At 39.5% G+C, this 18,619-nt stretch overlaps 1 pseudogene; it reads right to left on the bottom strand.

Annotated features, from left to right (window-relative positions):
- Window positions 1-4,036: 4,036 nt before the first annotated feature.
- LOC103417284 (glutathione S-transferase U7-like) lies at window positions 4,037-5,145 on the bottom strand (annotated as a pseudogene).
- Window positions 5,146-18,619: the final 13,474 nt, after the last annotated feature.

Below are 18,619 nucleotides of genomic sequence, written 5' to 3' on the forward strand. Positions count from 1 at the left end.
ATTAAAATGGTGCCTAGTAAGAGGCACTTTGCTAGAGGAAGCTAAATGCTTTAAAATAAATAACGAAGGATGACCGAGTCTAGAGTGCCAAATACGATCATCAACCTTGACTCCCATGCACGAAAACAGTCCATGTCTTTTAATGGAATTAAAACTTGAATAAGGATAAACACCAGTGTTACTCCGGCCTGATAAAAGGATCCTCCCCGAGCGGATATCCTGAACACGGAAGAAATTAGGATGAAGGACAAAGAAACAGTCATTGTCAGAAGAGAATTGATTGATAGATAATATATTTTGAGAGGCATCAGGGCAATATAAAGTATTTTTAAGAGTATAGGAGCTAGTAGGAGAGTAAATAAAAGAGGTGCCTATGTGGGAAATGTGCAAACCTTGAGCACCATTAACACCACCGACTTGATCTATGCCTGTGTACTCCTGTGCATTTGTAAGTTGTCCAGGATCATTAGTAATATGTGTGTTCGCTCCAGAGTCCAGAAGCCATGTTGTGAGAGCATGAGATGCAGACTGGGGTACACGGGTTGACTGTGCAGCAAGAGCTGTGAGACGAGCACTTGGAACACGGCCTTCATAAGAAGTATTCATACGGTTGTAACAGTCAATGGCAGAGTGACCATTACGACGACAAATCTGACAGCGAAGTGGTGGACGATCAGACGAAGAGGGACCTGCACCAAGGATACCGCCATGGGGACGTCCTGGATTAGGAGCAGCAGCAACATGTGGGCGAGCCTGATTGCCACTACGAGGATGGACAGCACCACGGCCTCCACCACGGGCAAAGCCTGCATGAGCAGTCTGCCGACGTCCACGATTAGCAAACATGGCAGTCAAGACAGGAGTGTCTCCAGACAAATTGAAGGTAAGGTGACGAGCTTCAGCACTGAGCAGCAGTGCTTCCAAAGCAGCATACGAAATAGGATTTTCTCGGGCTTGAATGGAGGCGACTGTGTTCTCATACAGTGGTCCAACATTATTCATGATCGTGGCAATTAAGTCCGAGTCAGCAATGGGAGAACCAGATAAGGCTAACTGATCAGCCAAGGTGTTGAGTTTGTCCAAATAATCGGCAATACTGAGATCACCACGCCGGAGATTGAGAAGTTCCCCGCGGAGTTGAATAACACGATTGTGGGAGGAAGGTGCATATCGGTCCTGTAAAGCCTTCCAGGCCTCGGCAGCACTAACACATTTGACGACAACATGCATAACAGGAGGAGAGAGAGAACTAGTCAGCCATGATAGAACCATCTGGTCAGTTTGGATCCAAGGTTCGAAGAGAGGATTGATGGTGTCAGTGAGTTGACCATCATCATTCAGTTGATGAGCAGAAGGGCACTGAGAAGTGCCATCAACATATGGCATCAAACTGCGACTGCGAAGAAGGGGAACAAACTAGGCACGCCACAAGGGATAATTATGGCGATCAAGTTTTAGAGGAAGAAATGCAGAAACATTAGTGAGGGCAGCGGAAGAAGACATTGTATTTGGAAGAGAAATATGTCGTAAGACTTGAAAAAGGGATGATACCATAAAAGAATTGTGCTCAATTGTTGAGCTTCTTTTCATTTTCTGTTTATATAGAACTTTACAAGTATAGTTAATTAGAACTTTACAGGTATAGTGAATATTTCACATGGATACACTGCATCAATGTTTCTGCATCTGAGTATGGGCAGCATTTGTTTAATGCATGCTTGGGCAGCATTTGTTTAATGCATGCGTTGAGTGTATTGCAGAGTCATTCACATGAGCAGCATTTGTTTAATGCATGCGTTGTATGTATTGCAGAGTCATGCAGAGTCATTCACAACACTTGGTTTATCACCTACAACTTCAAATTAAAATTAATCCTTAGAAACTCGCATGCTAAAGATGAAGATGCAAGTCAAGATAAATTTGTTATTAGTTAGTTTAATCAGCATAGTTAAGTTTGTTATACTTGTTTGTGATTAGACAAGTTTGTTGTAGTTTCCTTTGTACATAGCTAAGTGATATATATACAGTGGAACTATGATTGTTTAGGGCCGGAGTAAGGCTAATCCGAATATCAATACCTCACAAGTCCGATCATGAACTTGACAACTTCGAGCAGAGCTAGATCAAACATAGCATGCCACCATCATCCAGTTCCAGGGCAATAGGTGAAGTCCGAGCAACTCAGTTGGTATGATTATGCTTGTTCCACAAGGCACAAGATTTGATTCGGATATTGACACAATCAGATTCCTCATAAATCTTTGAGTTCCTACAATCTAGGAATTGGCGTGCGCCGCAAGTAATTACTACTCCTAAGAGGGCGCAATATCTACTTCTAGATATCTCTTGGGATTCTTCCAGTTTAGAACAAGAATTCTAATCTAAAAAGCTCTCCTCACAGTATAAATACACCCATCTAGTGCTCGTCTTTGGTAACACAATCTTAGTACTCTATTCTCTTGCCCACTGTTTGAGCCTAAAATTGCTTACTAACTTGACTGTTGGAGAGCCTTGGCCGACATACCCCACCCTGGTCCTAGGCTTGCTCACGGTTGTTCTCAATTTTGCAGATTGCTCGAATTTGTGTCTCCATTATTTGGAACAATCTGCATATATATTTTTTCCAACAACTAGCGCTTTTATTGAGAATGAATTCATATTCCTCTCGACAAAATCACTCTACCCCAATGGAGATTCCCCCCAAATCATATCGCGATGAACTACATGCTCTAACGCACAACATTAACCCCGAGATCGACGGAGTTACCACCATGTACGAGATATAGAAATATGTGATGCATATTTATCTATCCTTGGAGGACCTTCGACGGAGCCCCTCTCGCCAAAGAACCTATAAGACTCATCGATTTGAAGGCGCGAATTAAAGACCTGGAAGAGGCCATCTCGCGCTTTAAAGAAGTGTCAGTCCAGACAATGGAAATCGTTGATCTGACTCTCGAGGCGTCACCCCAACGTCCTTCACCGAAGACGTACCATAAAAAATCTAGGAGGCTACAATGCCTACATCCCATCCAACGATTGGACAAAGAACCATTCCCTAGAGTGAATTACATATACAGCGAGCAAGAATGTCTGGAAACACTAGGAAAGAAAGCAGCATTTGACAAATTTCTTGTCTAATATGATTTTACGGTAAAGAGACATGTAATGCGGCCTATAGATATTGCAAAATTTCTGAAAAAAAAATATTGAGTACATAAAAGTGTGAAATTTTTAAAGATTCAAAAATTCAAAAAATTAAGTTATGATATAGCAACTCTGTTGATTTTTGTATTTCTATATGGTTTTGTATGTGTTATTTCTAGAAAAATGAAGAACAGAAGAAAACAATGAAAATTTGAAAATGGAGAGTATGGTGCTCTCTTGTATTTCTCGGTGGATTCGATTACAGAAGCATTCATTCACACACACATACATAAGCTATGATGAGGTGAATAGGGACAAAAATAACCGTTCGAGTGTTGCACGCTTTGCTCGTGTAAGCAAGCTCACGTGCACTACACGGGATCAATTTAAAACACCACTAATCGGGACAGGTGGCACACTCTGCACCATTTAGATGTTTTAATCATAACCGTTTATTACACTAGGATTATAAACTCCAACATTCAAATTAAAACTCAGCCATATCAATTTGAACTGCACTATGTTGCAATCCAGCAACCTTGATTCACAGCAACATCCTTATACTGCAACAAGATCTGTCCAATTTTGACAAAAAAAATGACAATTTCATCGACTGTCATTGGAAAATCTGTTTTACTTATTAAATATGGATACGAGAAAGACAATAAATTATTCTAGTTCCTAACAACTTTCTCGACTATATTAACACATAAAAATGAAATATTATGTATTAAAACTTGTAATCGGGTAATACATTCAAAACTAGAACTAAGAGAAACTAAAAGAGAGAGAGTATCTACATGATAGTTTCTCGTTATTATTATTATTATTATTATTATTATTATTATTATAATAGTCATGAGGCTACTTGTACACAAACTGAATCCACAGAATATCTCAGGCTTGAGGGACAAGCATTTCCCTAACGCGTTTCATATGGGCAACCAATTTTTGGTAGTCAGGAAGGTTGTCTCTGATGACAGGAACTTGCTTGAAATTCTGAACCCATGCATGCAATCGAGGCAAAGTGCTTGGCTCAAGCAATTTGACACCCACCATTTCTTCAATGGCTTCGAACCAAAGAGCCAGCCATCCATGCGTTATGTCTACCAACTTTGTACCATCACCCCCAAAAAACTTCTTGTCTCCAAGCCCTTGCTCTTCTAATATTTCAGCGTTTCCAACACTGATTCGATTGTCTTTTGTCCATCTTCTCCGGCAGTTAATCCGAAAAATGCATGAAAACTGATATGATTAAGCACTTATGTTTTATAGCGAAACATAAATTCGTGCGCATGCTAATCATAGCTATTTGGCGTCAATCTGCCCTCCTGCTAGAGGGCATGATGGCAAGCTAGGTAGGAAAAATCCCCAATTTGATCATCACAATGATTTGTCTTGTTCTTAACAAACTAAAAATTAAACTAGTGAGAAAAATTGAACCCATATGAGCAGCATAAAAAGGTCGTACCCAGTGCACAAGGCTCCCGCTTTACGCAGCATATTTCTGTAAATTATTGGAAGTCTCTCAATGTATAGTTGAACTAGATAATTAAGAGAAAAGCAGGTGACATAATTGAAACTTGAAATTATTTACGTGAGATACATAGAATTGTATCCAAAACCGAGCCAAGTCTCTTCCATAAGTATCTTCAGGCAGTAGATGATATTCTGGCCAAGTTTCTTCAATGTATTCAAGGATGACAACTGGCTTGGAAATCGGTTTTTCCCGGTGAAGAAGCACCGGAACCTTCTTGTAAACTGGATTGCACTGCAACAGAAGGTCACTTTTGTTGGAAAGGTCCTGTTCTATGTACTCATATTCACAACCTTGAACCATAGAGCTCATATAACTCTGTAAACAAACGGACTTGGCCAAAACCCAAGTAGCTTCACTTCTTCCATTATTCGTGTGATCAGGTGATCGAGGCACGGCCTGATCATACATAAATACTAATTTAAATTTGACTGGGTCTCTAAATAAATGGTAAGAAAATGAAATTGAAAGGTCCTCTTCGGAAAATGAAAGAAAGTGACAGGTCTTCCTTTCTTTTTTTTTTTTAAGTTATATTATTATTTTTTTAAGGGTATGTCTTTCTTTCTCGGAACTCTATTTTACTATTTTGTACACACTCATATTTGTTGAAGATTGCTTGAATATTTTTTTTTATATATGCAAGAAAAGGTCGAAAACGAATAGGGTGTACAAGACGAGTAAAAACATGAGAAAATCACTTGTATTTTCTCAAATGACAGAGGAGAAGATGCATGATTTGTTTTCCATTTCTTGGCCTGCCGTTTCAAACTTACACATTTTCTCTGAAAAGATGTGATTATTTCTACGCTAGCTACTCTTGACCTCTAGTCATAGACACCTGTATTTAATCGCCATGCAGAATTTTCACACTTGTGGGTACTGACTTTTTGACTATTTGTTTATATGTCACCACCGTGTGGAACAGTACAAAAATTAATCTGAGAACAACGTTATTTTATCTTGCAGAAAAATGTTGAAATAGGATAAATGACCACAGTATTTACTTTTCGCTTTAATTTAATCATTTTTCAGCAAAAAAAAAAAAAAAAAAGAAAGGGAAAAGACCACACTATTTATTAGGCCTGGGCAAGAACACCGACGACCGAAACCGAACAAGAAAAAAATTGGTCGGTTAAATTTGTTCAGGTGTTTATTTGGTTCTGAACAAAACCGAACCGATTTGAAGCATTTCGGCTCGGTACCGGTTATCTATATGCACCGGATCGATTTCTTTTTAAACTGGTTTGGCCACGTGGCTGGGTTTAAATGGTGGTAGCCAAGTCCATAAATGGACTCCACCACTCCAATCGTAATGGTGAATCAATCACCTGTATTATTTGCCTTTTTTTAAAAAAGGATTTTGATTTTTATTAATTAGAATTTGGGGGTTTTGAATTTCATATAGTAATTGTTTTTCTATTGGTTTTGTGAGCACTAAGCTGCGAGCGCTCGTGTGTGTGTATTATTTGGGTTAATATTTGAACATTGGGTTGCAAATGTAATGTGTGGAAGCCTAGAGATACTAACTAAAGGGAGACTTGCCCGAAGCCCAAGCATCAAGCCTAGAGACAAATTGTCGCCTTCCTATTAATGCATAGGCCATGTGCCTATGATTTAAATGTCAAGTGATGGGGACTAACTCATAATCAGCCAAAAAGCACTTTTCGATGGCAATACAAGAAAAAAGCTGATGACTCACTACCCTCCAAGTGCTTTTGAGCAAGAGCAAAGTCATTGCAGTCGGGCTAATTTGCCTATAAACGGAGGAAGAGGCCCCAGACACAAAGACTCTCAACCAATCAAACAAACAAAGATACAAACTCTGCTCTCAAGCCAAATTTGCATCTAAAAGCTGTAATTAGCCCAGATCTCAGTCATTTTCAGGATATCTCCCTCACAAAGCTATCTTTTGTCTTGATTAGAAGCTCTGATATCACCCCTAGTGTCGTAGTATCGATTCCCTTGTGTAAATTGGTTTACCATCCATCATTTTCTAGCATAGAAACCACTATAAACTCAAAGAGAAGTGACTACAAGAGGTTCAACCTTGCTAGACAAGGTGCAATCTTGCCCGAAGCTCTTTGTTTGCTTTCTGAATTTGTAGATCTATTCCTTAATGCATTCTCCAGTATGTATTCAAGTCATATCTGTCTGTTTTCCTTCTTTAAAAGTCTTATTTGTATCTGGATCTAGTCAATTTAATAGATATGCTTTCATTTAAAACCAATTAAGAACCAAACAAATGACTTAAGGGATCTGGACTCTCTTTATTCGAATATACAAGACTATGAACTGAAAGTCCTTAGTCACAAGGCAAGATAAAGAACTTAATGTGGACTTAACCCATCCACGACAATCATTTGATAACAAGAAGTCCGAGTAACTTAGGGAGCAAGTAATCGACTAAACACAATCTTGTTCTACATTTGCTATACTGAGATAGCAGTGGCACACCTAGCACTTAGTTAGTTTTGATTGCGAGCCTCAAGGCCTACACCTAAGGCCCTACAAAGACACCTTTCAAAACTAACTCTGTCATCTTCTTGCAACACATCAGCAGGCAAGAGCCCGACTACACATCCAAAGTGCCAATTCCTTGGGGAAGTGTGCTAAGAGCAGGGAGCCCTATCCAGAGAAATCTTCGTCCGAACATGTACAATATGTTAGATTTGATCTTCAGAAAGAATGGGACAAACTGGGGTTGGGAATAAGGTAGAAAGGGAAACATAATTTGAACTTCGATTTTCATACTTGTGTAAGATGAACTAAGAGACATAAAAAACAAGATTAGTCTCTTCCCATGAACCAAATTGAATCAAGTGATTAAATCACAACATTAGCAAAGATATAAAAACTGAGTGTTGACAATGCATGGAAAAATACTAACCTGCAAACATGTTGCTAGATGAAGAGGCCATCGCAGCACTTACACAACCCTTCTCCTTTCTACAAATCTCAATGCTCTTCCAAGAATAGGTTATTGGTACAAAACAAGAGCATTATTTGTAAGAGTAGTGGCTTATGTATTTATACTAAGAACATCGATTGCCCTATTACAATCCTACAAGGAATACAAGACTACATGCCTTATACCAATATGAGTCCTATAACCAAGCATACACAAGAGTCCTCAACAAACCAGAAATTGGATTAACTCTTGTCAACATGAATTAGACTTCTTTATAATATCGATTATCCCAAAACTTGTAAGAATCATACTCATACTCTTACATTCTCCCACTTGAGTATGATTATCAAAACAGATAATCATCTCAAATCATTATAAAGGTGATCACACAAGTCATTTTTCAACACACTAGTAAATAGACACAACCAGCTTATACAAACCAAAACAATGAACTTATAATTTCCTTTGCAATACAAAATGTAGATTTAACTCATAAATCACAATGTCCAATTCATGTTCATAGCAATGTATCTAAGCTCAAGAGTAAACTGTAACATCTACTTTCATTCATATGGCCCAAAATTGATATAAAAAATACCAAACAATCTTGACAGTAAACTGTTAACTCAAAATCATTCATAATGAAATAAACAGCACAGTTATGATCTAATCAACAGCTTTATCATGACTAAAAAAGATTCTCAAGCTTTTATTGATCTAAAAATTGTTCTCTAGAACAATTAATCATAGATACGTCTAGAAAAATTGCAATGAACATAACCATAACTAACTGCAAAACAAAAACAAACTAGCTAAATAAGCTGAAATACTTAGCTTTCAGAAAACTTTTGCAGAAAACCTCTTTTTGAAAAGTATTCCACTGTCATCTTCCAGTAGCTCTAACATATGGTTGAATACAGCAACAATCACTCCCACTTTTCAAAAGCTTCTAATACTCCTATCCGAGTTACATGAGTCTTGAAAATTCCATTCGGCAATGCTTTTGTTAAATGATCGACAATCATCAAATCAGTAGTCAAATGCTCCACTATAATTGCACCTTGCCTAACATTCTCTCTAACTTTTAAGAATTTCACATCCATCAATCTCGAAGTTGAAGTCCTTTTGTTGTTCTTTGAGAAAAACACTGTAGAATTGTTGTCACAAAACATCTTAACTGGTCTCTGGATTGAGTCTACAATCTTCAACTCACTGATAAAATTCTTAAGCCAGACTGTCTGCTTTATGCCTTCCAAGCATGCCACGAACTCTGACTAAGCGAATGTTGCACCAGTAGACCAGATCGAGATCAAAACCCATACCCACTTCTTCTGGATTGGATCAAACAAGAGCATTTAAGGCAGAAATAGTATTTAGATGATATGGACCCCGGTGAGAACCTCCAATTTCTTAGGGGTCGCACTTTTTCCCTCTTGGAAACTTCTAGTTCTTCCTATTTGATCCGAAATCGATCGATCTAGCCATTTAAAACTGGAGTAATGTGGAATGCCTTTTCCCACCAATAGGGATCTGGACAAGTGAGATTAGTCCCATTCCTTTGGTCTTTGTCCACCTTGTCTTGTGAAAGCAAGACAACTCAAAATGAAAAAATAGCCCTTTTTCGCGAATCGAATCTTGTTAAGCGTTAGATAAATTCCGGTCTTAGGTTGATTTCCCTTATGCATCCAGCTGCTTCACTAATGTGAATAGGTTATACAGAGGGGTGGGTTGGTTATATACTCTTATGCGCGTTCCTTCTTCGAACCTTTTGGCGCCGAAGAACAAATAGAATTTGCTACAAAAGCCTGCTAACGGGGGTATTCCTACTTAGTCTTCTTTGGATTCAGTCTCGTTCGATTGTTAATTAGTCCAGTAGAGGTAGAGATCATAGTTTGCTTGGCACTTCTCCACGAAATGGCACCTCCATTAAACATGAAAACATAGCCAACAATTGATTTTCTTTCGTCCAGATCACCAGCTACATCAGAATTTGTATAACTAACTACTTCCAGTCCATTTTCTCTACCATAAACTAACATGAAGCTCTTTGTTCTTTGCAAATACCTTAATACTTTCTTTGTAGCCTTCTAATGTGATTCACCTAGATTAGATTGAAATCTACCCAGCAAGCCAACAATGAAAGCAAGATCTGGCCTAGTACATATGTTGGCATACATTAAACTGCCTACCAAAGAAGCATATGATTTTAAACTCATTTTTCTCTTGTCCAACTTAGTTTTAGGACATTGATCTTAAGTGAATTTGTCCCCTTTATTCATAGGCACGTCAGCACCATTGCAATCTTCCATATTGAACTTGGCTAAAACTCTCTTAATATATCCCTTTTGTGATAACCCTAGAAACTTTTTTTGTCAGATCCCACATCGCCCAGGGGAGTGGATCATATATGCCTTATATGTACATGCCCACCTCTATATATCACGAGGCATTTTGGGAGCTCACTAGCTTCGGATTCCATAGGAACTCCGAAGTTAAGCAAGATCGCAATGAGAGCATTCTTAGGATGGGTGACCCACTGGGAAGTTCTCGTGTGAGTTCCCAGAAACAAAACCGTGAAGGTGTGGCCCAAAGCAGACAATATCGTGCTACGGTGGAGTCGAGACTAGGATGTGTCAGAATGGTATCAGAGCCACTCTGCCATTTGGTGCGAGTGTGTCGACGAGGACGTCGGGCCCCTAAAAGGGTGGATTGTTAGATTCCACATTGTCTAGGGGAATGGATCATCTATGCCTTATATGTACATGCCCACCTCTATATAGCACGAGGCCTTTGGGGAGCTCATTGGCTTCAAATTCTATAGGAACTCCGAAGTTAAGTGAGATCGCAACGAGAGCATTCCTAGGATGGGTGACCCATTGGGAAGTTCTTGTGTGAGTTCCCAAAAACAAAACCGTGAAGGCGTTGCCTAAAGCGGACAATATCGTGTTACGGCGGAGTCGAGACTGAGATGTGTCAAAATGGTATCAGAGCCACTTTACTGTTCGGTACGAATGTGCCGACAAGGACATTGGGCCCCTAATGGGGTAGATTGTAACATCCCACATCAACCAATGAAAATGGAGGGGGGTGATGTGCCTTATATGTACATGCCCACCTCCATATAGCACGAGGCCTTTTGGGAACTCATTGGCTTCGGATTTCATCGGAACTCCGAAGTTAAGCGAGTTTGGGCAAACGCAATCCTAGGATGGGTGACCCACTGGGAAGTTGCTCGTGAGTTCCCAGAAACAAAATCGTGAAAGCGTGGCCGGGGTCGAAAGTGGACAATATCGTGTTATAGCGGAGTTGAGACTGAGGTGTGACAAAATAGTATCAGAGCCACTTTGCCGTGTGGTGCGAGTGTGCCGACGAGGACGTCGGGCCCCTAAGGGGGGTGGATTGTTAGATCCCACATCACCTAGGGGACTGGATCTTCTATGCCTTATATGTACATGCCTACCTCTATATAACATGAGGCCTTTTAGGAGCTCACTGGCTTCGGATTCCATAGGAACTTCGAAGTTAAGCGAGATTGCAACGAGAGCATTTCTAGCATGGGTGACCCACTGAGAAGTTTTCGTGTGAGTTCTCAAAAGCAAAACCGTGAAGGCGTGGCCCAAAGCGGACAATATCGTGTTACAACGGAGTCGAGACTGGTCCTAGGTGACCAACTGGGAAGTTCTCGTGTGAGTTCCCATAAATAAAACAGTGAGGGTGTAGCCTAAAGAAGACAATATCATGTTACGACGAAGTCGAGACTAGGATTTTCTCTCACCCAAACTCGCTTAACTTTGGAGTTCCGATGGAATCCGAAGCCAGTGAGTTCTCAAAAGGCCTCATGCTATATGGAGGTGGGCATGTACATATAAGGCACATCATCCCCTCTCTGTTAGTCGATGTACAATCCACCCCCTTAAAGGGACGTAGGGGGCCGACGTCCTCGTCGGCATACTTGCACCGAACGGCAGAGTGGCTCTGATACCATTATGACACATCTCAGTCTCGACTCCACCGTAGCACGATATTGTCCACTTTGGTCCACACCTTCATTGTTTTGTTTCTAGGAACTCACACAAGAACTTCCCAGTGGGTCACCCATTTTAGGAATGTTCTCGTTGTGATCTCGCTTAACTTCGGAGTTTTTATGGAATCCGAAGCTAGTGAGCTCCCAAAAGGCCTCGTGCTATATGAAGGTGGGCATGTACATATAAGGCATAAAGGATCCACTTTCTTGAACGATGTGGGATCTAACAATCCACCCCCCTTAGGGGCCCGACGTCCTCAATGTCATACTCGCACCACACAGCAGAATGGCTCTAATACCATTTTGTCATGCCCCAATCTCGACTCCGTCGTAGCATGATATTGTCTGCTTTAGGCTCCGGCCACTCCTTCACAGTTTTGTTTCTAGGAACTCATGAGCAACTTCCCAGTAGGTCACCCATCCTGGGATTACTCTTGCCCGTACTCGCTTAACTTCGGAGTTCCGATGGAATCCGAAGTTAATGAGTTCCCAAAAGGCCTCGTGCTATATGGAGGTGGGCATGTACATATAAGGCACATCACCCTGCTCTCCGTTGGTCGATGTCGGATGTTACATCTTTTTCCTGTCTCTGATTATCTCAATCCTTAAAACATAATGAGCCTCCCCCAAGTCTTTCATCTCGAAGTTAAAACTAAGCATAGTTTTGGTTTCATGCAGCAATTGCAAATTGGAACTAGCTATCAAAATGTCATCCACATATAGTACCAAGAAAATGAATTTGGTACCTTTGAACTTAAAGTATATGAAGTCATCGACCTTGTTCTCAGTAAACCCGGGTGTTGTTACAACTTTTTCAAATTTAAGGTACCACTATCTAGAAGCTTGTTTAAGTCTATACATTGACTTGTTGAGCTTGCAAACCAAACTATCCTTCCGATTGAGGAAAGTCATTTATACATCCATTTGATGTAATTCAAGATCAAAATAAGCTGTTAATGCCATGATAATCCTCATAGAGTCATTTGAAGAAACTGGGGAAAAAGTGTCACTAAAATCAACCCCTTCTTTTTGTGTAAAATCCTTCACTACCAGCCGAGCCTTGTACCTTTCAATTTTACCTTGAGCATCTCTCTTGGTTTTGTAAACCCACCTGCAACCTATTGGTTTAGTTTTAGAATTAGATTTCACCAAGGTCCAGACATTGTTCTTGGACATGGATCCCAATTCTTTTTCCATAGCTTTCTTCCATAAGACTACTTGTGGACTTGTCATTGCATGAGAATAGGTCAGTGGATCCTTAATATCTCTTAGATCAAATTCATTCTCCTGAAGATATACATAGTCATTTGAAATAACTAGTTTTTTCACTCTCATTGAATGTCTCATGAGTTACTGCACAAGTTGATGTTGAGTTCTTGAATTTCTTCAGCCACATATTCAAGATGATCATCAGCTACATGCTTGTTAGAAATGTTCCCTAAAACCAATCATATAATGATACTTTACGGACATTTTACAAGTTAAACTAATCTAGTTTAATATAAAGGGTAAAGAATATTGTTTAAAGCTGTCTCATATAAATGTTATATACTTAAACGATAAGTCCAAGGAATATGTAATTCGGAGAATGTGATCTAAAGAAGTTAGATTCATGAGACCAATCTCTTTCGTATACATATCCTAAACGTTCCTGATCATAGGATTGCCAATTGGGCATTGACAGTCTGTTAAGATCAGTATGTGTTATGTTTTCTTTTAAAAAGAATGACTGGTCTCCAGTCATTGGTGTGACCGACACCAAGACAAGCATGTAGGTGCTCAATAGAAAATGAGTCCACTAAACACGATCAACGAGGAGTTCTCATATTCATGTCACATGAGAACTCATGGTTGGGATAATGCAAAGTAGTACTTTGACCTGAGGCATCATAGTTGTCTTGTGGTTAGGTCCTTTATCTTTGACTATGTAAAGTTACTCCGTCAGAGGGTGTCCACGACATAGTTGGGGTTAAGCCACTTAGTCACGGAGGCAAGTGAATGCGTAACAAGGGATCTCTAGACTTTAAACTGTTTGAGGGAGAATACTTTATGATATGATTAAGAATCTCTGGCTAGAGTATGAATGAGATTTAGGAAGTCGTATCAAATCACATTCAAGGTAATCATATAAGTAAGAGAATCACATTGGATAGTAGACATGAATAAACTATCAAACCAAACAATGTGATCAAGAGTATTGTATTAGAGAAAGACCGTATTTCATTGTAATCCTAAACTTAATAGGTTCTCCACCTCTTCTTATTAGCTTGGGTAGCCATGATATACTGCTAGATGTCACTCATGGTTTGTGGAATCCCTAAAGGTGTATAATCACTAAGGGGAGAATTGAAGGTATGTTTCAATTTACAATCGATTTGAAGAGTTCTAATCGCCCACTGCCTCGCTAAAATGAACCTAATGGATCGTACACCGTGTAAGGTAGAGATTGAAGAAACAACAGAGATGAGTAAGGATAATTAAATGGTTTAATTATTTATAGCTAGGATTAATTAATATGTTAATTAATCAAATGAATAAGTTTGTTATAGACCTCGGGTTAGTTTTGAGCTACAAGGCCCAATGGGATTTGAATGTCAAGTCCAATAACTCAAGTTGTATGCCAACTTGAAACACAAAGGGCCTCAAAGCCTAAAGAACCTAATATGGCCGGCCATAAGAGTGAAGGGTAGTGAACTTGGCTTAATTGTGTATAAAGGAAACTTTATAGCCATTTCATCCTTAAGGTTTTCTTTGACGAAATTGGAGATAACACAAGCTCTCATTTGCTCTCTAAGAAGCCGAGCACCCTAGAGGAACATAGCTAGCAATCTTCCTTCATCTAGGTCACTTATCTCTTCATCAATGCTCTCCTTGGTGTGGAGACTTAGAGGTTCTCTATTTTGGGAACTTGGAGAATCCATTCATCCATCCTCCTCCAAGAAATCCATGGAGCTAAGACGTAAGGAAAGAAGGCCCTATCTCTTGGGTGATTAGCCTTTGCTTATGCCAAAAGGAATCAACAAAAGTATAATATTTCTTAACTCACTTTGTTTATGAGTTGAGTCTTGGTTCACCATAACTACTAGGCTTTGAATTTCATGCGTTAAGTTTTGTTTTTGAGTGCATACAAGCATGATTCCGCCTTTTAATTGTTAATAACATGCATAGATGTTGCTCAAAAGAAATAGTTTTCACAAATATTTCCTTTAAGGTTGCAGTTCATTTTCAGTCATCTCAATGTCTTCATATCTAATTGTAGATGGTGTGCTTGAGAAAATTGGAATCTGCACATAGTCATTTACTGCAACATTATCATTTGTTTGACTAATTTCTTCGAACACAAAATCTTCAGCTACCAAATTTGCAACATCTTGATCTTCAATGAATGTAACATCCCACATCGCCCATGAGAGTGGATCCTCTAAGACTTATATGTATATTTCCATCTCTACTTAGCACGAGGTCTTTTGGGAGCTCACTGGCTTCAGGTTCCGTAGGAACTTCGAAGTTAATCGAGTTAGCGTGAGAGCAATCCCAGGATGGGTGACCCACTGGGAAGTTCTCGTGTGAGTTCCCAGAAACAAAACCATGAGGGCATGGTCTGGGCCCAAAGCGGACAATATCGTGCCACTGTGGAGTCGAGCCCGGGATGTGGTGAGGGTCCGGGCCGGGATGTGACAATTTGGTATCAGAGCCTAACCCTGGTCGTGGTGTGCCAACTAGGACGTCGGGCCCTTAAGGGGGGTGGATTGTAACATCCCACATCGCCCAGGGGAGTGATCCTTAAATGTATATTCCCATCCCTACCTAGCACGAGGCTTTTTGGGAGCTCACTGGCTTCGGGTTCCATCGGAACTCCGAAGTTAAGCGAGTAACGTGAGAGAGCACTCCCGTGATGGGTGACCCACTGGGAAGTTCTCGTGTGAGTTCCCAGAAACAACATCGTGAGGGCGTGGTCGGGGCCCAAAGCGGATAATATCGTGTTACGGTGGTGGAGCGAGCCCGGGACGTAGTGGACCCCGGGCCACATCACCCAAGGGAGTGATCCTTAAATGTATATTCCCATCCCTACCTACCATGAGGCTTTTTGGGAACTCACTGGCTTCGGGTTAAACGAGTAGCGCGCGAGAGCACTCCCATGATAGGTGACCCACTAGGAAGTTCTCGTGTGAGTTCCTAGAAACAAAACCGTGAGGGCGTGGTCGGGGCCTAAAGTGGACAATATCGTGTTACGGTGGTGAAGCGAGCCCGGGATGTGGTGGACTCCAGCCCGGGATGTGACAATGAACACAACATTATGAGTCTCTTGAATCCGTGAATCAACTTGTGGATAATAGAATTTATAGCCCTTAGATTCCTAATAATGTCCAATGAAGTAACAAGTTGTGGTTCTGGCGTCCAACTTCCTTCCATTTGGATTATAAAATCACCCTCAAACTTGCATCCCCATACGTGGAAATGCCCAAAACTAGGCCTTCTACCTGTCTAGACTTCAAAACGTGTTCCTTTCATGGATTTAGTAGGCACTCTGTTCAAAATATAGTTAGCAGTCTTAAATGCTTCACCCCAGAGAAAACTAGGTAGTTTGGATCTTGAAATCATACTTCAAACCATCCCAATTAAAGTTATATTTCTTCTTTCTGATACACCATTTTGTTGTGGTGTACCTGGTGTAGTATACTGCACCATTATGCCTTGTTGCTGGAGATAGATTGCAAAAGGGCCCTTATGTTGTCCAACTTCTGTGTACCTGCCAAAATACTCTCCCCCTCTATCTAATCTAACAATTTTGATTTTTCTATTTAGCTGCATCTTAACTTCAGTCTTAAAGATTTGAAAACAGTCAAGTACTGCTATTTTTTTCACTAATGACAAAAGTAGAACCGTATATAGAGAAATCATCAATGAAATTCACAAAATCACTATTCCCACATATGGTTTTAACAGGAAAAGGACCACAAACATCAGTATGCACAATCTCAAGAAGGTTTTGACTCATCTTTGCTTCAAAATTTCTGATATTTGTTAACTTTCCTTTCATACAATCAACACACTCTTTTGCATTTTTGAAATCAAGTGCAAGAATCAAGTTTGCCTTAGCTAATTGTAAAACTCTTTCTTTAGAAATATGTCCAGTCTTTTATGCCATAAACTATATGATGACTCGGATTCATGCATTCTTTTAGCAGTAGTACTCAAAAAAGTGATGGTCTTTCTTCAAACATATAGTCTATCTTCCACAATTCATCATGCAAAATAGCAATCCAAAGTAAAGTATTCATTTTGTTTTTCTAGAAAAATTTTATGCATGAATCATCACAAAGAAAACCGAAACCTTGTTTTACCAATTTTGATGCAGAAATTAAACTTCTTCTCATATCTAGAACATAAAGAGCATCTTTCAAATGAAGAACAAAACCTGAGTTCATTTTAAGTTTCACAATCCCAATTGCTTCAACACCTACTTTTGTCCCATTCCCCACAAAACATTATAAGGGTCTTTATAAGTTTGTTTTTGTTTTACAAATCCATGCAATGTGTTTGTAATATGAACTGAACATCCTTTGTCAAACCACTAGGAATTTCAATCAAATTTGATTCTACAAAACATAGACATTAGGTCTACCTTTACTCCTCAGCCAATCCTTGAATGTTTCACAATCCTTTCTATAATGCCCCATAAATTTACTGTGATGACATCTAATCTTAGTCACATCTTTCACATTAAGATTGTTAGATTTAGAGGGTTTTGAGTATTTTGTAGGTTTGGCAGACTTATTGCCATGATTAGAGAATTTAGATACCTTACCAAAAGCAATAGTGGTCTCTTTATTTCCGGCATGCACTAGGTTCACAACTTATGTTTCTTTTCATTTTTCTTGCCTTTGCCGAGTTTCCTCTTGCACACATTGGGCAATTAACTCATCCACAGTCCAGGTCTTATCTTGGGTGTTGTATGACACTTTCAATTCGTTGTACTTCGTTGCAAGAGCTTGCAGTATCATAAAAACCAGTTGTATCTCACCAATATTAACCTCCATGGAATTGAGTTTCTCTACTGCATCCATCATCTTCATGATGTGATCTCTAATGGATGCATTACCTTCAATCTTGTAGGTTGTCAAGATAGACATATATTGACTAATCTCAGTCTTATCAGATTCTTTAAACTTGTTCTCAATGGCCTGGAGATAATCAACAGCAAGATCATGCTTCTTGATTCCCCCTCTCACAATATCTGTCATCCCATTCTCAAGAATGGACAAAGCAATTTTGTTGGCTCTAGTCCACCTTTCAAACTCAGCCTTCTCTGACTTGGTACTTTTGTCTGTCAATGGTGATGGCCAAGGCGCATCTAATGCTATATCAAACTCATTAAAAGTAAGCAATAGACCAATTTTATGCCTCCATCTCTTGTAGTTACCTCCCCCAATAAGAATGGGAACACTTGCAAGGTTGAGAGTTTTTAGAGGAACTGCAAACATGTCAAAATGAAATCACAAGAGAGAACTATAAGTTCCTGATTCCAATCTACAATCACTAAGTACATCACTGTAATGAAACAATTTAGTCATATATACAGACTTTTCAATGTAATTGAAAAACATATATAGATCAAACAACCCTATAGTGATGAACACATTGTATTATGCAGGTTCACAACTCATGGTGTTTTCTAGTTCCAATAGATCAAAACAATGAACAAAATAAAACAGTTAATCTCTTTCAGAATAATCATGCAAGAATTCAAAATTTTCAATATGAATTACTGATGAATAAATCAGAGAACATTATTGTTGATTGACAAGAATTACCTCAATTTCACAATCTATGAGAACACGCAGCGGAACTTAAATGTTGAAACATGAATCCAAAAGAGTTTTGTTTCCTAGATTGTTACTTGGACGAAAACCCGATAAGTCGAATGTGAACCGAACATTGTGGGAAAAATCCCCTTTCTTTTCAGAACAGCAACGGTCAAAATTCGACACTTTTAAGAAAA

Source organism: Malus domestica, chromosome 16 (genome assembly GCF_042453785.1).
Source record: "Malus domestica chromosome 16, GDT2T_hap1".
NCBI classification, from domain to species: Eukaryota; Viridiplantae; Streptophyta; class Magnoliopsida; order Rosales; family Rosaceae; genus Malus; species Malus domestica.